Here is a 21237-nt window from a genome sequence, read left to right as displayed (position 1 = left end):
GATATTTTCTTCATTTGGACCGGTGACCATACATCCTTGGGAGAGTACATTGAATGGATCAACCTAGCAGATGTCAACCTAAGATTCACCGCCCACACAAGTACCAACAGATTAGAATTCCTTGATGTGTGGGTCGAACATCGGAACTCCAAAATCTGCTTTTCCCTCTATACCAAACCTACCGCCAGGAACACCCTCCTTCATTTCAATAGCTATCACCCAAGAAGCCAAAAGGATGGAATACCATTCAGTCAGTTCCTACGCTTGCGTAGAAACTGTACCACTGTCGAGGATTTTCTCATTCATGCAGAAACTATGAAAGAGAAGTTCATTCAGAGAGGATACCCGCGTAGAATGGTCAGAAATGCCCTTAAGAGAGCTCGTTATTACAACCGTAATGCCATGTTTCAACCCAAAGCACAAAACCAACTGGATAAGTTGATTTGTGTTACTAAACATTCTGTCATGAACAACAAACTGAGACAAATCATCAACGCACAATGGCACCTACTCAATTTAGATCCAGAGAACGCTCATATCCCCAAACCACTTTTTGCTTTCCGTAGAAATAAGAACCTGCGAAACTGGGTGGTGAAAGCCAAACAACCAGAAGTCAGAAACTGGACACAAAGGTCCATTGAGGGTTTGGATCCCATCAAAGGGAATCACAAGTGCGGCACATGCCATGCCTGCGCTCACGCTATAGTCGGTGACTATATCTGCATCAATGACTACAAGGTCAATATGAAAGACATGACAAACTGCAGGACCTCCAACTGCATTTATGCCATCCAATGCCCCTGTTCTCTCACCTATGTAGGCGAAACAGCCAGAGAGGTACGAGTACGCATAGGTGAGCACAAATCCAATATCAGGAGACTTAAGCATGGAGCACCCCTAGTCGACCACTGGGTGCAGAAGAATCACTCCGAAACTGACCTTCGCTGGACAATTCTTGAGAAGATCCGTGCCCAAAGAGGAACGGACAGCAACAACACACGGAGGAAACGAGAAGTTTTCTGGATTTATGTCCTCAAGTGTAAGGAGAAGGGTTTGAACGAATCCATCCCTTGGGAAAATGCCATTGTCTAAATCTGCCCCCCATTATGTCCTTGCTTTATGAAAGCCCCATTAGTTAGCGCAGATAGGCTTGTGACCTTGTTTTGGTCTACTTTCGCCTTTTTGCCGTTTCTTACCATTTTGCGCCCCACCCATAATTGTTTCCCTCGTTTTACTGCATCCTTGCTACATATTTCATTCCATCTGTACTCTGGTTCCTGGTCAATATATTTTCATTTTTATTTTCATTTTTATTTTATTTTTTCATTTTATTTTTATTTTTCTTTATCTTATTCCATCGTATCTATTTTCTTCTTTTGCCTTTTGTTTATCCTTTGAATTATTTATAATTTTTTCCCCCCAACCGGGCCGTCCTTGTTTGCGTCATCCTTTTCCCTTTATTGCTCTCAGTCTTCTTCCCCGTAAACTCGTCATTCTTTCTTTGTTCCCTCCCCACCGCTGCTCATTGCCGTACACGTTCTGACCATGACGTGTCCACCCATTGGCCTATTTAAACGGCGCCTAGTCCGCTTTTTTACTCTTCGGACTGATGTTCTGCACCTGAGCCCGTCTGCCAGGAGCCTTCTGGATCCCGCACATCGTACCGTTCCTCTATTATTGCAGCATCTTGATCCTCGCTTCCAGCGCCCCTTCTACGCGTCTGCTCTTCGGACTGTACTATCCTGCTGAACCCGCAACCCCTCGCCTGGAGCATATCGCATTGATTTTTGTCTGCAGCTTTTTTCAGGTACGCCTCATTTGTGGGTTTCTCTCTATATCCCTACATCTACATGCTCGCTTCGCTATTTTAGTTATGTATTCATTTATACCTTTTCTCATTTTCAGCGCTACCGCCCAGCACCCCCCCCCCCCTTTTTTCATCGCACGGAACTCCTCCAGCAGCCCCCAGTATGAAGATGCCGTCCAATCCACTCTAGGCACGCTCATCTGAATCCCTTCAGGTAGAGATGCCCTGTTTTGTTTTATTTGTATCTTCCTTTTCTTTTCCTGTTACAATGCCTTTGTCCTACTACTCCTTTCCTTCTTTTGTTTAATCCTTGCAGGATTGACCGATACCTCCCCCATCTCCCGGAACTCCTTTAATTAGGCTCCTGTTTTTGATCACGGGAACACTACTTGGATTGCTAGGTAATTTCCTTATACTGTTTCTATTTCTTTTCATCTGTAATCGACAGCTCTTTCTTCAGTCTACCAGTTTATCAGTTCCCTTTAACCGTGACGTTACCCTGCAGACACCTTCAATTCCTGGTTTAGCTGTCCTATTTTTTCGCTTTCATGCGCCTTTGGCAGCTGCTTTACAGTCTTACAGTGCCGTTCTCTCTTTAACACCGCTGTCAGCCTGCTGACTGTCTAAAACGGAGTGTAACTGCACAAATATCCCCACCTTTGAGATCACACCATGGCTGCGTGTGTTCTCTGAAACTGCACAAATATCCCCACCTTTGAGAGCACACCATGGCTGCGTGTGTTCTCTGAGACCGCCTCCATTGCAATTTTTTGAACGGTGAAGTGATGTCCTCCAGATCTCCAAAGTTAGCTTTTTACCCAGCATCGTTGTACCCCAGACCCTCTGAATTGTCTCTCTCACGTTTTATTTGTCCTATTTTTTTATTATGTTTTTATTTTATTTTTGTGTTTTCTTATTTTTAGCTTGTACCCTCTAGCAGAAGCACACCAGGTCTAGCGCTGAATGACCGTCATTCCCATTATCCTATATCCATTCCGTATATGAATTAATAGGTGAGCGCTAATGAACATTTAAACCCTCCTGCGGAAAAATAATCTTCTTTGCGCCTTTTTCTTCTTCTTTTTCTCTCTTTTTCCTCTTTTCCTTTTTTCTTTCTTTTCTCTCCTTTCTCCTCTTTCACCTTTCTTCCTTTCTTCTTTCTTTTTTTTTCCTTTTTTTTCTCTTTTTTCTTGTTTCCATTTTGCATCGCTCTCTCTTCTCTTGTTTCAGTTATCTGTCTTGGCCGATCTAGTGCATCCTCTTATCATCTTTCATCCCTCTTTTCCATGGTGTTTATTTATTGTCAGTGGCTCTGTCAACACTTACTACTAAGGATGTTGTTGTCATCTATGCTTATTTGTTTTTGGTTAAGTAAACGTTATTTACTACCTCTTTATAATCATATGTTTTTTGATAGGTCCCAGCACGTAACTATTTCAGCTCAAGACCCCGTTTTGTCCGCCCTGAGGAAGGTGGCACCTACATTTCGGTGCTTTCACCGAAACGCGCGTCGGCGTTTACATGTGGCACACCCAAGTCTCTATTCCTCAAAACTGAACATATGTCGCCTAATACGGTCTTGAATGTTCATTCCATGCTGTGTACATACTGAGCCATGCTCTCCTTTTGAGCATCCTTTTTAGATGTGAATGTGTTCTGTTGAGTGTTTATTTTGTGGATCTACTCCGGTATGAATGTGCAAGTGTGTTTGAGTTTTTGAGTACGCCTGGGACCCTGTCCAGTATTCTCATTGTTATTCTGAAAATCGTTGTTGCTCTAATTATGCATTTGATCATGTATTGAATTTATTTATCTGAAATTGATTTATTATATTCTACATATATATATATATATATATATATATATATATATATATATATATATTTAAAAAAACGTTTTTTCAAAAAATTAAAAAATATTACTATATCTAATTTGTGGTATTGGATCATGCTTTGACCTTATTTATTTATTTAATTTTTTGTTTCCCTTTTCCTTAGTCCTAGTGTTGACTTATTTAATAACGATACATTGTACGTTGGTAAAATCACGGGCAGAGAACCCTTCTTTATATTTACTCTCTGGCCAAAGGTCAGCCCCTGGTAAACTGTACCACAGAAACCCAGGGCACTGTGACCAGAGAAGGCCTCTAAGGGCTGCAGCACTTATTGTGCCACCCTAAGAGGCCCTGTACCTTTACACACACACACACTGCCTTTGCAAGCTGCGTCTTTTTGGTGCAGAACAAAGTGAAGAGTCGATATGGCACTCATCCCTGTGTGCCATGCCTACAACTAACTGCCCTGGCATAGATCAGCCACCCTTCTAGCTGGGTGCACTATACCAGTGGTGAGGGTACAGGTGCATGAGCCCTCTGCCCCTTCAGTGTCTAAGCCAATTCTTAGACATTGTAAGTGCAGTAATGCCATTAGGAGTATATGGTGCTGTGAGTTTGTTATTACGAAGTCCACAGTACCATAATGGCTTAACTGAAAATTGGGAAGTTTGGTACCAAACTTCTCCGCACATTAAACCCACACTGATTCTAGAGTGGGATTTCATGAAAAATGCACACAGAGGGCATCTTGGAGATGCCCCCTGAAAAATGACCTAACACTAGTGTCCAGGCTGAGGGACTGCTCCCCAGCTGCCACCACCAGACATGTTTCAGGATCCCTGGGTCGAGAGCCTGCCACTCTCGGGGGCTTTAAACAATGCACATCCTGTGACAAGGTGCCAAGCCTCCTCCCCCAGGATGGGCAGGGTCCACAAAGGGGAAGCTTCAAAGGCTTGTCACCTTTGTGAGCTTACCCAGGCCTTTTTCTGCTTCCAGCAACTGGTCCCCACCAGTTCTGACCCCCACTTTGCGTGGGAGAACCAGCGGGAAAACCAAGTGAGGAAGAGAGGTGTGCCCAACTTTACCAACCCCACCCCTGCAGATGGGGGGACCCAGCCAACCAGAGTGAGGCATATGCCCCCCTCTCACTGGAAGGTAGAATAGTAGGGGGTGTACCCACCCCAAGGAAGGACCCATGGGTCCCAACCTTTTACTTACCTGTTACACCCCTAAATTTAGTATTTAGGGGTACCCTCAAACCTTGCCTCCTCAGACAAGCAATGACCAAGAAAAAAAGAAGAAGAAGGACTGATCAGCTGTGCCGAAGCTAAGAAGAGGAGGACACTGGGGGCGTGGCCGAGCCGAGCTGCAAGATGGCCGCCGTGTAACGGGGCTCTGCCGGCCGGACACCTAATCCGTCAGACAATCCGACCTTTGCCTTGCTCTTTGACCATCAAATTACACGGCGGGAAGTGCCCTGGTGCAGGTGATCCTAGCGGGGCCACTGCGGTTGAAATCGGCCTCGGAGATCCGGAGCTACTCGGCCGGGCTGGCCGAGCGGCTTTTTGGGCGCCGAGCTGGGCGGAGTCTTCTCCTACGCGAGGCCCTGGTCGAAGGCCGAGATCGGGCAGATACGAGGCGGCTATCGTGGACCCAACTGAGACGTGGTGAGCCCAGCGACTGGCGCCCGAGCGGCTGCGGTGACCTCCGGACGTGCTGAGACCTGGCCCCTGTTGGAGAACTGGTGACTGGAGGGGGCCGAGCTGGCGGACTGAATGACTGGGCCTACCCGGCGTGGCTGCGCCCTGATCCGGTGACTGGGCCGATGGGCCTGCTGGAGTGAGGAGTTGGAAGAAGTAAGCCGTGGCGCCCGCTGGGTGGGCCCGATCCCCGCCCGCAGAAGGTGATATCCGGCTACCGGTACCTGCCGACGACCTGCTATAACCATCGTGTGCCTGCAGGCTGGGGAGACACTGCGCTGGAGAGGCCTACTGGGCGAGTGGACGGTTAGGCCGCCATTGTTCCCTGACTAACGCAGACCCGCGCCCTGAATGGGACGAATGCTGGCCCGGTCTCCCCTACTTGGCGGTGTTCCTCGTGCGTAGGGGGTGCCTGAGTGGTTACCATTCCACCTTGCGCTTGGTGGCCTGCTTGTGGCTTGATACCCCTCACCGCCATTGTTGATAGGTGGCGGACACTCGGTGGAGAACCATGGGGAAATCGGACGCAAAGCAGAGGAAGCTCCCCTTCGAGAAACAGCCTTCCCGCGGCACCGCTGCGGTGCCGGAGTCGCAGACGGTGGTCCCTGAAACACAGTTGGACCCAACACCGGACGATGATGTTAAAAGTATGTTCCGTGACCTTAAGGGCTGCCTTAAGGAAATTGACGGAAAACTCGACTCCATGGCCCAGCGGCTGGATGGCATGTCGCACAGGGTCGACAAACATGAGGAGCGTATCACGGCGATGGAAGCGAGAATCGCGGACTGCGAGGAGGGCCACGGAGACACCCAGGAGAAGTTGCTCCGCATGGACAGGGTCCTGGAGGTGATACGTGGGCGCAACGAAGATTTGGAAGCTCGCTCCCGCCGAAATAATGTACGAATTATTGGGGTTGCCGAATCCACTAACATTGGCAATATGGAACTATTTGTTGAAGGAATGTTCCGTGAACTTTTTGGAGAGGGACTGTCGGCCATGTTCTTGGTTGAACGCCTACATCGCACGCTGGGGCCACGGCCGGTGCCGGGGGCTCCGCCGCGGCCAATCCTGGCCCGGGTTCTTAATTACCGGGACAGAGATACCATCCTGCGGTTGGCACGTGAAAAGGGGGATCTAGCTTTTCAAAACATGGCTATTTCCTTGTTTCCGGATTTTACGCAGGCTGTGCAGGCCGCCCGGCGCGAATTCATACCGGCCAAGAAAATCTTCCAGAAGGTGGGGACTAAGTATGCGATGCTGTACCCGGCCAAGCTGCGTATCCATCATAAAGGGAAGCCCATGGTATTCACTACGGCGGCGGACGCGATCAAGTTTGCGAGACAGACGGAACGTTCGCAACGTGAGAAGAGAGATGACCATGAGAATCCGCCGATGGGACAGCTAAGTGACATTGAATAACATGATACAAAGGCACGCGCGCCCTCTGCCCAACACTGAGTGTTCCTGAGACCTGCAAAGGGTGATGGGTCCGCCCCTGAGACTGGGCTGTTCATGCACGATTAACGCTACTAGTACCGTGCGGAAACCTGTGATGAGAAGCATGCAGGGACTTCCAGGCTGTACCTTGAGATACTGATTTAACTGCTAGGCGGAAATGTCCGGCCACCCGGTCGTTGATAGACTGGGGAGTGAGCCGGTGACCCCACGCCCCTGTGGGATGATTCCCGAGATACTATTGAAAGACAATTCCAGTTGGGGGGGGGCGGTGGGGGGGGATGCTATCTCAACCTTGTTGGGGGGTTGGAGTGGGTGGGGGGGGTTGGGGTTATTGTTGGTTGGTTCTACATCACTACACTTTCTGGCTACACCACTACATGACGATGCGGTCCAGACACGGGCAGACTTACTGTGGTTGCAGACTCACAAGACGGGAGGGCGGGATACCTGCGGGTGGGCCCTTCCTCTGGGTCCCTCGGTGACCACACGCTTCCATGAGAAATGCACGCACAGGCCGCCCTGACCGCACTGCGCTGCCTTACCTGGAATATCCGTGGTCTTAACGATCACCGCAAAATACGCTTGACCCATGCACATTTGACACGACACCAAATCGATATATGTTTCCTACAGGAAACCCACTTGACCCGTGCCGCCGGGGACAAGCTCAGACATGCACGATGGGGAGAGGTACACACATCGGGTTGCTCCAACTACTCCCGTGGAGTGGCCATTCTTATCCGTAAAGGCCTTCCCTGGCAGACGTTCAAGGTGCAAGCTGATTCGGATGGGCGATACATCATATTACTCGGACAGCTCTTTCATATGCCGATCACTTTGATTAATGTGTATGGCCCCAACTCTGATGACCCTGTTTTTTTCCGGAATGTCTGGCACCTGGCGCAATCCCTGGGTGGGGGTGCTTGCTTGTGGGGTGGTGATTTCAATGCTGTACTATCACTGGAGCTGGATAGGGAGGGGGTGGCACGCACACATCATCCGCTAGCGGCTGGCCTCATCCGGGGCCTAATGACGGATTACACTCTATTAGACACATGGCGCGTGCTGCACCCCGCGGTTCGGGAAGGCACCTGCTTCACCCCGCACAGAGGTGCCTGGTCCCGCTTGGACTACTGGCTCTTAACCCCGCAGGTGCATGCATGGGTCTCCGCAGTCACTCACGGGGCACGTACCCTCTCTGATCATTCTCCTGTCGAACTAACTCTGACTGTCCCCAAACCATACATCACGCCCTTCACGTGGCGGCTACCACCACTTGCCCTGACAGATCAGGTGTTTCGGGAAGAGATTCATCAGCAAATACTTGACTATTTTGAACTGAATGAGGGATCTGTCGCTTCTCTAGGCACGTTGTGGGACGCCTTTAAAGTGGTGATAAGAGGCCACTGCATAGCGGGGCAGGCCAGGGTCCTAAAGACTATCAGGTGTTCGCTAGGCAGATTAGAGGATCGCCTACATTCCTTAGAGGTGCAATACTGCTCGGACCCCTCGACGGCCACTTTGGCCGAAACTCGCACAACGCTCACTGAATATCAGGAGGAGGCTGACAGGGAACTTAAGTTCCTGACTAAGCATGCTGTGGCCCGTAGATATGGAGAGGGGGACCGCCCGGGTAGAACGCTCGCCCTGCTCCTGCGCGCTCAAAGACCATCTCCCTTCATATCCTCAGTGATGACACAGGGAGGGGACACAGTATGCACTCCCCCTGAAATCCTGGATACGTTTCGGACCTTCTACAAAGACCTCTACAGGTCGCGGGTGGCCCACACGCCGGTGGAGCTTGCTGAATATTTGGATACGGTACAGCTTATCTGGTTCAATGCGCACCAACAAGGCTATTTCGATCGGCCTTTTGAGGCTGATGATGTGCGGGAGGCCATAGGCTCGTTGGCGGCCGGAAAGGCGCCGGGCCCGGATGGACTGCCGGCGCAGTTCTACAAGGAGTACGCAGATCTCCTGGTCCCCCGGCTGTTGGCGATGTATGCGGAGGCGTTCGAGTCGGGTGTGCTCCCTGGGTCGCTTAGAGAGGCTGTCATCGTCACCCTCCTGAAACCGGACAAGGATAGCCAACAATGTGACTCCTACCGGCCACTGTCATTAATTAACACTGACGCAAAGATTTTTGCGAAAATGCTGGCCACTCGGCTACAGCCGGTGCTGCCCATCATGATCCGTCCGGACCAGTCTGGCTTTGTGCCGGGCAGATCGACCTCTCACAACCTCCGTACCCTCTTTGGGGTACTACACTATTTGGCCCCACATGTTAAGGCTGCGGCGGTGCTATTGGACGCCACCAAAGCGTTCGACTCCCTGGAATGGGGGTTCCTGTTTCCGCTGCTGCAGCGCATGGGTGTGAGTGCAGCCTTCATTAGCTACATTAGGCTGCTTTATACTGGCATCACTGCCAGGGTGAGAGTTAACGGGCTCGTCTCGGCACCCTTTGCGATTCAGAGGGGTACTAGGCAGGGATGTCTCCTATCGCCTCTGCTCTTTGCTATCGCCACGGAGCCTCTGGCTGCTCGCATCAGGCAGCATCACGCGGCTAGAGGCATTGGGTTCTCGTCGAGGGCACTGACGATCTCACTATATGCTGATGATATCACGTTATATGTCACTGATCCTCAGACGAACCTCTCCCCTCTGACGGGAGAACTGATGCATTATGGTCAACTATCGGGGGTGAATATAAATTGGGAGAAGTCGGTAATTATGCCCCTGACGTCCGGGACTCCCCGCTTTACTCCAGATTGCCCGCTGAAATGGGCCACTGGCCCGGTGCGATACTTGGGGATTTGGATTAGCACGGATAAACAGCAAATATGGACGGAGAATTATGGACGGGTGATGAATTGGGTGGAGGAGAGGGTCGACCGCTGGAAGCACTTGCCCCTTTCGCTGGCTGGCAGAATTGCGGTGGCCAAAATGGTGATCCTGCCCAAACTCCTCTACCTGTTTGTGAATATTCCTCTACCCCTGACTGCACATTTTTTGCGGCGGCTACGCTCGCAGATGGTGGAGCTTGCCTGGGGGGGGTAAGCAACCGAGGGTGGCATGGGAGACCCTGACTCTCCCACAGCGACAGGGAGGCCTGGCTGCGCCGGACTTCTCCTTATATGCTTACTGTGCACAGGCTCAATTCCTGCATTACTGGGCGCATCCCACACCGTTTCAACCACATGTGGCGATAGAGACGGACAGAGTAGCACCGCTGCCGCTGAATGTGGCACTTTACGTGCCACACACCCGGAGATGCGCGGACATAGACCCGGTACACGCACTCAGGTGGGCATGGGATGGGCTGTGGCGGAGGGCCGGACTTGACCTTCTTTATTCACCTTCTGTGCCCCTGCGCGGGAATCCGATGTGGCCGCCGCTGCGCAGCATGCAGACCGGGGAGCGCGCTGAAGAGCTGGGTCTCCGCACTGGGGGCGATTTGTTTCCGGGAGACACCTTCCTAACTCCGGAGCAGATGTGTAATGCAGAGGCTCCGACGATGCTGGACACGCTTCTTTACTATCAGCTCCGTCACTCGTGCCGGAGGCTGTCTCCTGCGTTCCCGGCGCCGCCGCCGGCCCTGCTTGCCTTGGAAAATGTACTAGCTGTGGAGTCCGGGCGCAAACTTATATCCCGCTTGTATGTGCAAATGCAGACTTGCCATCCCGTGGTTCTTCCTGCGGCGCGGGGCTTGTGGGAGGCGGAGTTGGGTACGGATATTTCGGAACAACATTGGGACTTGTGCTGTAAGAATCTTGAGATTTTGTCCCCCAACTACAGGCTGCGCCTGATCCACTTCAAATATATACACATGACCTACCGTACCCCTAGTCGACTGCACCGAATGGGTTTAAGAGACACGGATGAATGTTGGCGCTGCTACACTCATGGCGCCACCTTTTTGCATATGGCATGGCACTGCCCTACATTGTCGTCATTCTGGGAAAGGGTAGTAGAGATTATATGCGAACTCACTGGCCTACAGATCCCGTGCACCCCGCAGGCTGCGCTGCTTGGTATTTTGCACATGATTAAGCCCAAACACCGCAAGCTGCCAGCGATGCTATTGTTATTAGCTAGAAGACAAGTTGCGATGCACTGGGGAGTTGCTACGTCACCTAGCATTCGTGCGTGGGTCACGAGCGCAGTCTATTGTCAGACACAACTTGCCCTGTACTGGGAACTTATGCCGCTGCGTTCACGACCTAAGGACATTTGGGGGCCTTTCACACAATGGTTGGAGCAAGCTACACTGCAGGCGCTGTGACTCGATACTATTCCCTAAGGCGGACGCAAGATGGGGATGACCGTACTTCTCGGGGGGACTATTTTGGGTGCTGAACTGGTTTACGATGCCGCATGCGGGCGGGATGGGACGATCGGCTCCTGTATGCCACGCACTTGATAATGTAGCACTGAGTACGTGTGATGGTACCCAAATTGTGATGAGCTGCTCGATGTGGAGGCGTATCGTCATTGCTTGTCATATGTACACAATAGTGAGTGATGTTGTTTTAAGTTTGTTTTTGAAAACTGCAAATAAAAAGAATTTAAAAAAAAAAAAAAGAAGAGGAGGACACTCACTGACTTGGCCCCAGCCCTACCGGCCTGTCCCCACCTCAAACCTGCAGAAGCAAAACTCCAGTGTGTCCTGCAGCCAGCAATCTCAAAACCCCGAGGACCTGTCCTGCCTTCCAAAGAAAATACTGTCTCCTGTGAACACCATATTTGTTCACCCACAGACTCCAGCTCCGGCGAAATCTGCAAGTCTGCACCACTGTGCAACCTTCGCCCCCAGCCCGAGTTTGAGTGGCCCAACACCATGAGGAGGACTCCCCAGCTAATATGACCCGAGATCTGGTGATCTCTGACCTGAATTAATCTCCCAGCGAAGCCTGTAGCCCCTTTCTGGAGGATCCAGCGACTGGAACTGGTAAGAGAGACCCAATGCCTAAAGACACACTTTCAACCGAAGCCCCACTGCCTTGGGTAGACTAACCGATGGTGTCCCAGCATCCCCATGCATCCCAACTTACCTCTCCAACTGGTGTTCACCTCCAGAAGATCTTCATCCTGAGCCTGCAGTCTTTGTTGAAACTGGAGAATCCCCATTGCAATCAACAGGGCACCAACGCCAAATCAGCACTCTGCACCCAGCCGCCCCTGCGCCGCTGCAGGTGCGCTTTTTGTGCTAAACAGGATACACTTTTGTCCTGAGCCTAACACAAGGAGCTTGGCTCCCACAACCAAGTGGCCTGCTCGTAAAGCAGCCACCAATTGGAGGCCCCCTATTCCCCATTGGATAACATTGGGCCTCAGCACTTTGCACCCGGCCGCCCTAGTGCCGCTGAGGGTGTAACGAGAGTGTATTTTTGACCCTGGGGTAACCCTTGTTCTAACTCCAGGAACTAAACCCCGAAGATCGATTACTTACCTGGTAACCGTTAACTTCATTTTTCTCCGTAGGAACCTATTGACTATTTTTCTCTGAAAACTTTTCCAAGTGTGGAGTTGATTTGTATAACCTGAAAAATAACAATTGTGCCAAACTGATCTAACTTACCTTTTCTCTAGGAAATGTCCCAGTGTGATATCTAGGCATATCACTCTGAGTAGAAAATTAACTCTAAAAGTAATCTAAAAAGTAACAAAAAAGTAACTACAAAGTAATTTCAATACCTTGATTTACCTGTATTTCGAACAACTGCATCTGAACTTGCATTCACTTGTAAACACTGCAGAATATTTTGCAAAGCATTTATTTAACTTACCTGTGCCAGGCTTGGCTTGGTTCTAGAAATAAAATAACTAAACAATATTTTTATACAAGCAAAATTGGTCTGAGTTCAGTCTTTGAGGTTGTGACATCATTTGCTGATTGAGTGTGTACAACAAATTCTTAACACTACCCTCTGATAAAGTCTTACTGCTCGCTCACACTACCACAAATAGAGTAAGGGGCTATCTACTTTTACCTCTGCCTACCTTTGGGGTTCCACTGGATTCTGTGCAGACTATTCCTCATTTTGGTATAGTGTATACAGAGTCAGCTTCCTACAACTGTTATTTGATTTGTCATTGTTGCGAGTCGCAAATTGCAAAGTTTTGCGACTCTCAATTTGTGACCCGCAAAATGGATTGTCCAACAGTGTCTGAGACACTGTTCACGATTCTCAAATGGGTCGCAAGGGACCTGCCTCATTAATATACATGAGGCAGGTCACAATTTGCGACCCATTGTGAATGGCCTACAAACTAACAGGGATGGTGGCCTGCTTGAGACAGCAGACCCCATGTCTGTGTTTGCTTTTTCAATGAAGCAACTTTTTTGTCCAAATACAGACCGTTTCCTTAAAGGAAAATGGGATGCATTTAAAAATAAAATGGAACATTTTCTTTTAATTTTTTAATGGCAGGCGGATGGTCCGTGGGACCACTGCCTGCTTTTAAAAAATATTTTCACAGCCATTCACAAAGGGGAAGGGGACCCATTGGGAACCATTCTCGTTTGCGAGTGGCTTACCACCTACTTTCAGTAAGTGGTAAACTGCTAGTATTTTGCGGTCTCAAAACAATTTTACATGCCCTTGCGACTCGCTATTAGGAAGGGACACCCTTGGCACGCCCCCCACTCTCAAACCCCGACTCGCAAAATAGGGTTTGTACATACCGCAACCTTTTTAAAGGGCCTATTTTCCGTTTGCGGCTGCTAAAAAACGGTTGTACAGCTGGCCCTTAGTCCTATATCTGTTCATGCAAATTTACTTGACTGTATACATTTAATATGGGCCCTTCTTTACACCAATAAAGTACTTCTCAAAGCTGATGTTGGTTCCTGTGCCTTCCACCTTAACAGTCATTCATATTGTATGGCATGACTAAACATGCAAAAATAAATTAAAAAAATATTTTTTACAGAAGGATATTAGAATCTGTTTACTACAAGGCAGATTTGTAAACAAAATGCTGTGGCTAAGATTTGTAGAAATATGCAGAGAGAAGCTGTCTTTCCTACAATTACCTAAAATGTTGGGCACATAAACATGTTGCTAAATATCTCCTTTATCTTTGTCACTGGCCAACTAGAAAAACGAAGCAGAAGAACAAAAAGCTACATTCCATTTTTGTTTTTGAAATTGCAGATATAATTATGCTCTGTGGCCTACCACCCCCTGGGTTGCTAAGTCTGCCAGCATGCACTGTGATGTCAGAACTCAGCTGTAGCAAGTTATTACAAGTATACAGTAGCTCATTTCTTATTACAGGTGATTCGATATGTCACACGTTTCTCCAATAAGGAAGTTAAAGGCGTTTTTTTAAATAAGTATTGCAGGCTCCCGTGTGTGATATATCTTATAATCTAGTCCTAACTGTATATTACAAGAGTATTGCAAGTCACTGAGGTGTTCAGTGACCATTTAGAGACATGAGGCTTGAGTCTAAATGCCCTTATATAGTCTGGCAACTCTGAAGTGACTTGCAATATCATTTTGATATATGATTAGCAGCATTTAAATTCTTATTATTTATGGTCCTGTTGCCTTATTTGCTTTTCGTTTTGTTGAACTTTTATGGTTGCTGTAGTGACCAAGTGGGAATGCATCATGATACTTTTGCAAGGTCGATTTTTTAACCAAAAGCACTTGGATGCTGCAATTTTTAAATCCAAATTATCAATATAAAAATCCAAATTGTATAATGTTGGCAAAAACCCAAGACTGGTTGTAGATACCGCTTATAACTTAATGCCTCTTGGCAGTTAGAGAAGAACTGGGAACACATCAGTCTTGCCCAGGGTAAAGTGCTCATTTAGGTGCCGATTCCGATCCTGTAAAACCCGGTTACAAATGGTCGTACGGAGCGTTTTCTCCGTACGACTCGTACCTGGGAATTCCACCGTACAAACCAGCAACTACGATTCGTACAGGAATACCATTTCCGTACGAATCGTAAAAAACACCGTACGGCTAAAAAATACATACAATTGCGATCCGGGACAGCGCGTACGCGACGTCCGCACGGAGTCAGGCAGCGTTTTACAGACCAGCAAGGACAATTCGTACCTACAGCACTCCGCACGGCTATATTTTTACGGGAGCCAAAAAGTGCTGGAAAAGCTAAGTACGCTGCGATGCATGAGGGAAAGGGGGCCCGGTATGCGCCGTACCCCCCCCGTATGTACGCGCCGTACCCCCAGCCCCGTATGTACGCGCCGTACCCCCAGCTCTCCCCGTATGTACGCGTCATACCCCCAGCTCCCCCGTATGTACGCGCCGTACCCACAGCTCCCCCGTATGTACGCGCCGTACCCCCAGCTCCCTCTGTATGTACGCGCCGTACCCCCAGCTCCCACCGTATGTACGCGCCGTACCCCCAGCCCCGTATGTACGCGCCGTACCCTCAGCTCCCCCCGTATGTACGTGCCATACACCCAGCTCCCCCCTGTATGTACGCGCCGTACCCCCAGCCCCCCGTATGTACGCGCCATACCCCCAGTCCCGTATGTACGCGCCATACCCCCAGCTCCCCCGTATGTACGCGCCGTACCCCCAGCCCCCCGTATGTACGCGCCGTACCCCCAGCCCCGTAGGTACGCACCGTAACCCCAGCGCTACGGCGCAGGAGTTCAGAAGGTGAATGAGCAATAGAGATGCCTTTAAATAAATTTGGTGTTTATCTTTTCCCATTTGCTGTGTTATAAAAACACAGGTCAAATGTCAGGCTTTGTTTTTGGCAAAAATTGCAGCTTATTCTTTTAACAAAGAAACTGGTGTTTACTTTTCTTTCTCTGACTGCAAAAAATGGCCTAGGTGACAATCTTGCTGGGGTACAGGGAGTGAAAGAAAGGCTGTGGGATGTAACACACAACAAAGTTAAATACCTGCAAATTAACTATACAGATTTCAAAATATATTAGCGATTAGTAAAGTACAAAATGACGCACAATTTTGGTAATTATGAAGTGTGATGGAAATGAAGATTTGGTAAGGTCAACAAAAATCAAGACTCTTCACTTTGTGATGTGCAAAGCATAATAATTTGTTGAAACCCGATTTGCACACATTGGAGATTATTTACAAGCCCACTGCACCAACAGTGCATCACTTTTTTTGATGCACCAGCAGCGCAGTGTGCCTGTCCATATTCACAATGCCATATAAAGCCACCCTGCGTTGCTTTTCATGGTCTTGTAAATATGGCCCCTTTCATGCATTACTCTACACGAATGGGGTGTTCCATGGATGTTGCTGTGGGTGTTCCCACGCAGCATCCATGGAACCTGATACATTCCCATATTTATAAGTTTTTATAAATCTGGGAATAGGTCAGATTCCTACGCCTCCCCAGGACAGGTATAAGGGAGGCACAATGAGGATAAATATCTTTATTTCTCCTCTTTTTTCCTTTTTCTATGTGTGCTGCATTCTGCAGCACACATAAAAGGATGAAAACACCTCTTGTGATTGTTTTTGTGCAGGAAGGTGTCCCTTCCTGCACAAAAACAATCATCCCTACAACGCAGACACCCTTGCACCATGGCGCAAAGGTGCCTGCATTGGCGCAAGGCTGCTAATTGTGCACCAGTGCAGGGTAAAAGAACAGGAATGCGCTGTATTTTGTAGATACCATGGATTCCTGTCCTTTTTATTTGACACACAGCAGTGCCACAGGAAGGCTTGCTGCGCCAAAATATTGTAAATGAGGCCCTCTATCATTTGTGCGCTATATCATTTTTAATAATAAAATTGCATGTCTTTCCAACTTTAGTGCTGATTGCAACAGAAAGACATGCTGTCTGTAAACTGATAGTGGACTACCACACTAATGTGCCAAAATACGCCAACAGCTACATACCACACCCTTACCACTTTAGTGATGAATGGGTGTGCCACATTTACTGCACTTGTTCTTTGCATGACACTTGAATTTTTCACAATCCTTATGACGTCAGCAACATAACATTAATGGCAGCACCCACACTCTGAAAATTGTTCCATCACCACTGACTTCTTCCACAGTTTCTGAGGAAAGAAGGGGACCATCTGTGCAGGACAGGGAACACTGACATCACTTTTTACGTACAATAGATGACTGCAAGCAAGTAGTCACGTTATGTCCTTATTGTAAGCGTTTTCTGACGTCAAAACACTCATGCAATAAGAAAAAAGATTAGAAAGAAATTACTATAAGTGTGTTACTATCACAAAGGAGTGCAGTGCCTTAAAAATCATAAGCACACTAGCTGAGTGGTTCATGCAGACCCAGAACTGGATCATTACTTAAAAAAATATATATAATTCATGTGACAAGTCTGTGGATCCTCATATGTATTCGAACAATCTATAGTGTGGTGATATCAAACGTGTTCTGTGGAGCTCACAGGTGATAAACAATTTGGGGCTTATTTACAAGCCACTTGCACTGCCAGTGCATCACTTATTGTGACGCACTGGCGGCGCAGCCTGCTGCCCCATATTTACAAGGACATTTAAAGCCACTGTGCGTGGCTTTTCATGGCTTTGTAAATATGGCCCCTTTACACGCAAATCTTTGCGTGAAAGGGGTGTGCCATGGATGTTGCTGTGGGTGTTCCCATGCAACACCCATGGCTTCTGACACATTTCCAGATTTACGAGAAATGGTAAACCTGGAGATGCATCAGAATTCCACGCCTTCCCAGGGGAGGTGTAGGGAGGTGCAACAAGGAAAAATGTTTTCATTTCTCCTCGTTTTTTCCTCTTTCTATGCGTCTGCATTCTGCATCACACATAGAACGAGGAAATCACCACTTGTGATTGTTTATGTGCAGGAAGGTGTCCCTTCCTGCACATAAACAATCATTAAAAAAAGACGTTTTTCAACTTCTATGTGTGCTGCATTAAGCAGCACACATAGAAGTTTCAAAATGCCATTTCAGAATGTTTACATGCAGAAAGGGACACCTTCCTGCACATAAACAATCATTCTCCTCAATGCAGGCACCCTTGCACTTAAGTACAAGGGTGCCTGCGTCGGCGCATGGCAGCAAATTGCACACCAGCACAAGGGAAAGCACAAGGGAGAGCAAAGGGATCCGTCACATCATTGTAGATATGACGCTGTGGAATTAACTCTCTGTACTGGGGTGAATGTATGACATTGTTCTGCATTCTGTCCATCAACTGTTGTTTTTGCATTTGTCACCCCGAGTGGGACGGGTATGCCTAGATGTGGGTCCCGTGCTCTCCATGCCACTGGAATCAAGCTAACCTGGCTGAAGAGGGGTGAAACCCAGAAACCGGTCCTAGGATGCTTGTTTCCAGTCCAGGGAGGGCCTGGCTTGGCAGTTCGGGCTGGACTGTTCCCATGAGGCACAGGGTCAAGACTGATTTGTATATGGCTGGGTTCAAACTGGAATGGCATGGTGAGCAAATAAACAATGGATTTAGGCCCAGATCTCTGTACAGGGGGGTAATGTATGACATTGTTCTGCATTCTGTAAATCAACTGTTGTTTTTGCATTTGCGGAATTAACTCAGCGCAGCCAAATGGCTTGCGGCACCGTGCAGCATTACTTCCTTGTAAATGAGGCCCTTTATATTGTGACGGGCTCAAGATGAAATGCAATTTTGTCTCCCTGTCAGTTAGTGACATATATCTATTATCAGTGGAAGCCCCTCCACTAAGGCACAGGAGTGTCGCCCCACAAGCGTCGCCCCACTTTAAAAAAATAATAATAAGATTATAATAATGCATTGGTATGATCATTTTATTTTTCCATATTTGCTCAGTTCTCAGGGCTTGGCTGTGCAGAGCAGGGAGAGGAGTTGTGAGCACTTGATTGTGCATGACTGTTCGGCCGGCTAAGTCATGCGCACTTTGCATGTTCCCCACCAGGCTGTAATGCACAGCCTGGTGGGGAACATGCACAGGCACATATTTCCCATCTGAGTATCAAACCACGGTGCTCAGACCAATCTCAAGACTTCATTGCAGCCTTGTGATTGGCTTGGGTGAGCCTGTGTGCGAGGAGACGAGACGAGGAGAGGCGGCGACGTGGCGAAAAATACCCAGGTAAGTGATATTTTTTATTCATTCCTCTAACACCCCGACACCCCTTGCCCCACCCCACTACCCCATTCAGTTGCAGCTGCCACTGTCCATTAGGAATTAGAAAAAGTTTAAATCTATGCTCACTTATATGAACCTCTTGCTGAGTGCCAGACCTCCCTCAGCAGATACTTGGTAGAATAGTAAGCAGAACATAGCATGAAATCTCACAAAATATCAAATTCTCTTCCTGGCCTAACAGACACTTTTGCGGGGCCTGGGTCTCCACCTTAATGAAGGGCCCTTGCAGTTTGGGCCCCTCTCTGGTGCACAAGGACTTCATTCAAAAGGACAACAATGTCCTTGGACATATTTTAAGGCAGAACCAGTGTATGGGTCTATCTATTGGCAGCTGGCATACCTAACTTATCAGGAATATATCACAAAAGCAGGCCAAGCCTTCTTTTAAATGTAGCTGTGGCAGCACGAGGCCCTGAAAAGAGTGGGGCAGGTGACACAGCCCGGCTGCTGACCCCTTGTAATCCCCCTGTTCACTTCTATCTCTCTGAAAAAGTATATACCACAAGGGTTCAAGATTGTGGGTTATTAGGCATAGACATGTAAAGGCTTGGGTAAAGTTTGGGAGCCAAGAAGCACTAAACAGGATGCATATTTTAACAAGCATTGGAAAAGCCAATATGTCTGGCCTTTGAGACCCATTGGCTTTGTCACTGTTGTTTAACAGTGCTTTACAGCATTTCCGAAACTGTGCAGCATTGTTAAATAAGAAAAATAGACTATGACGTCACCACAGTCATTGTGTACATAATGGCTCAACTGTTTTTTTCTTTTTAATTACTGATCTGAGTTAATCAATCAATCAGTCAAGGCATTTATAGAGCGCGCTACTCACCCGTGAGGGTCTCAAGGTGCTGGGGGAGGGGCTGCTACTGCTCGAACAGCCAGGTCTTGAGTAGCCTCCTGAAGGTCAGAAGGTCTTCGGTCTGCCGTAGGAGGGTGGGGAGGGCGTTCCAGGACTTGGCGGCGAGGTAGGAGAACAACCTGCCACCGGTGGTCGTTCTTCAGATGCGGGGGACGGTGGCGAGGGCAAGGTCGGCGGAGCGGAGCTGGCGACTCGGGGTGTAGAAGGTGAGCCGTCTGTTGAGGTATGTTGGTCCGGTGTTGTGGAGTGCCTTGTGTGCATGGGTGAGGAGCTTGAAGGTGATCCTCTTGTTGACGGGAAGCCAGTGCAGGTCTTTCAGGTGGGGGGTGATGTGGCTGTGTTGAGGGATGTTGAGGATCAGGCGTGCCGAGGCGTTCTGTATGCGTTGCAGTTGTTTCAGTAGTTTGGCCAGGGCTCCCGTGTAGAGGGCGTTTCCATAGTTCAACCTTCTGCTGACGAGGGCCTGGGTGACCGTTCTTCTCGTGTCTGTGGGGATCCCCCTGTATATCTTTCGGAGCTTGCGGAGGGTGTTGAAGCATGAGAATGAGATGGCGTTGACTTGCTTGGTCATGGAGAGAGTTGAGTCGAGGATGAAACCCAGGTTGCGTGCGTGGTCAGTGGGTGTAGGGGCTGCACCCAGGGCAGTAGGCCACCAGGAGTCGTCCCAGGCTGAGGGGGTGGAGCCGAGGATGAGGACCTCCGTCTTGTCTGAGTTCAGTTTTAGACGGCTGTTCTTCATCCATTCTGTGACGGCTGTCATTCCTTCGTGGAGGTTGGTCTTGGCGGTGCCAGGGTCTTTGGTGAGGGAGAGGATCAGCTGTGTGTCGTCGGCGTAGGAGATGATGTTGAGGTCATGCAGTTTGGCGACGCGAGCGAGCCGGCCATGTAGATGTTGAACAGGGTCGGGCTGAGGGATGATCCTTGGGGTACGCCGCAGATGATCTTGGAGGCTTTGGATCGAAAGGGGGGGAGTTGGACGCTCTGTTTTCTGTTGGAGAGAAAGGAGGAGGTCCAGTCCAGCGCTGTTCCGCGGATTCCTGCGTAGTGGAGGCGAGTGTGTAGGGTGTGGTGGCAGACCGTGTCGAAAGCGGCTGAGAGTTCCAGGAGGATGAGGGCCGCTGTCTCGCTGTTGTCCAGCAGGGCCCTGATGTCATCGGTTGCGGCGATGAGGGCCGTTTCGGTGCTATAGTTGCTGCGGAACCCGGACTGGGACGGGTCCAGGATGTTGTTCTCCTCGAGGTAGCGGGTCAGCTGTTTGTTGATGGCCTTTTCGATGACCTTCTCCGGGAACAAGAGCAGGGAGATGGGCCGGAAATTCTTGAGCTCCCTCGGGTCTGCCTTGGGTTTCTTGAGCAAGGTGTTGATTTTGGCTTGCTTCTAGCTCTCCGGGAAGGTCCCGATCTTGAAGGAGAGGTTGATAGCCTTGCGGAGGTGGGGTGCGATGGTGGT

At 49.0% G+C, this 21237-nt stretch overlaps 1 protein-coding gene and 1 long non-coding RNA gene across 2 annotated transcripts in view; both read left to right on the top strand.

Annotated features, from left to right (window-relative positions):
* The window catches only part of LOC146789732 (chymotrypsin-like elastase family member 1), a 128894-nt gene that overhangs the window by 19627 nt on the left and 88030 nt on the right, over positions 1 to 21237 (top strand). The gene's annotated exons all lie outside the window — the stretch shown is intronic.
* LOC146789734 (uncharacterized) lies at positions 1611 to 3639 on the top strand. Its single transcript, XR_014969855.1, has 5 exons — positions 1611 to 1807; positions 1906 to 2021; positions 2124 to 2208; positions 2731 to 2820; positions 3225 to 3639. It is a non-coding gene; the product is annotated as an uncharacterized LOC146789734 (long non-coding RNA).

This window comes from Triturus cristatus, chromosome 10 (genome assembly GCF_964204655.1).
Source record: "Triturus cristatus chromosome 10, aTriCri1.1, whole genome shotgun sequence".
NCBI lineage: Eukaryota > Metazoa > Chordata > Amphibia > Caudata > Salamandridae > Triturus > Triturus cristatus.
This window is presented reverse-complemented; position numbering and strand designations above follow the sequence as displayed.